Below are 3279 nucleotides of genomic sequence, written 5' to 3'. Positions count from 1 at the left end.
TGCTTGTGCCTTAAATAAACTCTTTGGACTTTTTACCAGTGCCTCTGTATGTGTTCTGCATCTTGGGCTTACTCTTAGAGAACCCATCATGACAGAACACTGCGGCCAAAGACACAAGCCCAGCAGAGCACCTCCGTCGGTAGATTAAGGAACGGGACGCTTAGATCCAAGGACTGACACAACCCTCCGCGAGTTTACTCTAGTTTTGATTGTTAAAACTAACGTTTCTGGATTCTACGGACTTCGAGGGAATCATAAGATGGCGCCAGTTCAACTTCCGGTTCCGGGTCCGTCATTTCCGGTTTCAGATCCGCTTCTAAGGTCAGAATCTGCTACGTCACTTCCTGATTTCCGTCCCTCGCAGTTTTCTGGTTTATCTTATGAATGTAAAGGTTTTCTGTGGCAGTGCAAATTGTTTTTTGAACTTTATCCGTCCAGTTTTCCTGACGACGAGAGAAAGATAGTTTTTATTCTCTCACAATTATCCGGTAAAGCCCGAAAATGGAAAGAAACCCGTTTTCCTGAATCCAGTATAACTTGTACCTTAGAACAGTTTCTAAACGAATTTACTCTAAATTTTTCTGATAAATCTGCCGGGTCTCATGGTCTGTCAAACTTCACACAAGGAAATAAATCCGTAGAGGAGTTTTCAATAGACTTCCGGGTCAGAGCCGCTGCTTCTGGCTGGAGTGATTCCATGTTAAGAAACATCTACTTAAACGCTTTAAATAAGGAAATTAGGGATAAACTAGTAACATTAGATCAATCTGCAACCCTGGAAGAGCTAATTCACACAGCTATATATTAATATTACAGACTACGAGCAAGAGTCAAACCCAGGTCTAGAAAACCAGTCCAACCCAGCTTAGCCCAGTCCAACCCAGCTCAGCCCAGTTCAGTCCAGATCTGCCCAGACCAGTCCAGTCCAGTCCAGCCCAGTCCAGCTCAGTCCTGCCCAGTACAGCTCTGTACAGCACTGTTCAGTCCGTCTCAGCCCGTTCCAGTCCGGTTCAGCCACCACTTGCATGATCGTCAGTTAGCACCGTCCATTAAGAAAGTTAAAATCAAACCACAACTCACAAACCAAGCAGTCAGAGCCCCCATTACCCATGAGTCTGAACTCTGGAACTTCTACTACGGCCATAGAGATGATCTGTTCCCCTTCTTGTCACCTCTCCATAAACCTACTAGACCCGCTAACACTCTAGTTAACCTGTTGTCTCAGTCAGCCTCTGAACCAATTAGTCCAGTTTCTATAAAACCCCGACGTAAGAAACGGCGTCGCCGTGAACCAGCTCTGAGCTGTCCAGAGACCCCTGAGCTTGCCCTGTGCCGTCTAGAGACACCTGAGCATACAGAAAGTGGAGTTGGTGAAAAAATGCCTCCAAGAGCCCCTCAGCAAAGGCCACAAACCACCAAGAGTCCTCCACAGACGCCTCTAGCCACCTCAAGGACTGAACTTAAGCCTCCATGGGTGGTCCCTCCAGTTCCAGAAGTGGAACCACAGTCGGTAGTGTCACCAGTTCCTGAGGTGGAGCCACAGTCGGTGGCCTCCCCAGTTCCAGAGGTGGAACCACAGCCGGTGGTGTCTTCTGTTCCTGACCGGGAGCCGCAATCGGCAGACTCCCCTGTTCCTGACCCGGAGCTGCAATCGGCGGGCTCCCCTGCTCCAGAGCCGCTATCGGCGGGCTCCCCTGCTCCAGAGCCGCTATCGGCGGGCTCCCCTGCTCCAGAGCCGCTGTCGGCGGGCTCCCCTGCTCCAGAGCCGCTGTCGGCGGGCTCCCCTGCTCCAGAGCCGCTGTCGGCGGGCTCCCCTGCTCCGGAGCCGCAGTCGACGGGCTCCCCTGCTCCGGAGCCGCAGTCGACGGGCTCCCCTGCTCCTGACCCGGAGCCGCAGTCGACGGGCTCCCCTGCTCCTGACCCGGAGCCGCAGTCGGCGGGCTCCCCTGCTCCTGACCCGGAGCCGCAGTCGGCGGGCTCCCCAGTTCCAGAACCGGAGCCGCAATCGGCGGTCTCTCCAGAGCCTCCTCCAGAACCACGGTCGGCGGCCACTTCAGAGCCTCCTCCAGAGCCGCACTCGATGGTCTCCCCAGAGCCTCCTCCAGAGCCGCACTCGATGGTCTCCCCAGAGCCTCCTCCAGAGCCGCACTCGATGGCCTCCCCAGAGCCTCCTCTTGAGCCGCACTCGATGGTCTCCCCAGAGCTTCCTCCAGAGCCGCACTCGGCGGTCTCCCCAGAGCCTCCTCCTGAGCCTCAGTCGGCAGTCGTTACGGAGCCTGAGCTGCCGAGGAGGGGACGGGGTACCCCGTGGGGGTACCTGCTGAAGTTTGGACATCTTCCTCCTGAGAAGGATCTTCGTCTCCGGCCCCGCAGCAGACCTCCTGAGCGTCAGCTTCACCTCCGGCCCCGCAGTAGACCTCCTGAGCGTCAGCTTCACCTCCGGCCCCGCAGCAGACCCCCGGAGCATTGGCTTCGACCTCGCAGCAGACCCCCGGAGCATTGGCTTCGACCTCGCAGCAGACCCCCGGAGCATCGGCTTCGCCTTCGACCTCGCAGCAGACCCTCAGAGCATCGGCTTCGCCTTCGACCTCGCAGCAGACCCCCAGAGCGTCAGCTTCGCTCCCGACTCCGCAGCCGGCCACCTAAGACTGTGCTCCGTTACCGGATCCTCGGTCGGCCTCCTGAGCATCGGGCTAGTCTCCGGCCCAGTGGTAGGCCCCCTGAGAATCGGCCTCGCCACCGTTCCAACGGTCGGCCTTCTGGGCAGCCACTACGCCTCTGCTGCCGGCCCCACGGCAGCCCACCTGAGACTGTGTCCTGCAGCCGGCCCCACGGCAGGCCACCTGAGACTGTGTCCTGCAGCCGGCCCCACGGCAGGCCACCTGAGACTGTGTCCTGCTGCCGGTCCCTTGGCCGGTCATCTGAGACTCAGTCCCGCTGCCGACCCCTCGGCCGGCCACTAGAGACTTTGCCCAAGAAGGTTTTTGGGTTTTCATTTGTTTTCGTCCACCATAAGTGGATCGTTTTTTGTTCTGGACTCTGGTTTTGTTTTCTGCCCTCCTGGCCTGTTTCCACCTTCGCCCACCCTGGGTGGGTTGTTTTTTGTTTGTTGGACCTCTTTTTCTGTTGGTTCTGGCCCTCCTCGCCCTAGTGCCCCCTCCGCCTGCCCTGGGTGGGTTGTTTTTGTTTTCTGGACTCTGTTTTTTGTTGGTTCTGGCCCTCCTCACCCTAGTGCCCCCTCCGCCCACCCTGAGTGGGTTGTTTTTTGGACTTTTTTTT

This window comes from Cyprinodon variegatus, unplaced genomic scaffold (assembly GCF_000732505.1).
Source record: "Cyprinodon variegatus isolate N-32 unplaced genomic scaffold, C_variegatus-1.0 Scaffold1257, whole genome shotgun sequence".
NCBI lineage: Eukaryota > Metazoa > Chordata > Actinopteri > Cyprinodontiformes > Cyprinodontidae > Cyprinodon > Cyprinodon variegatus.
This window is presented reverse-complemented; position numbering follows the sequence as displayed.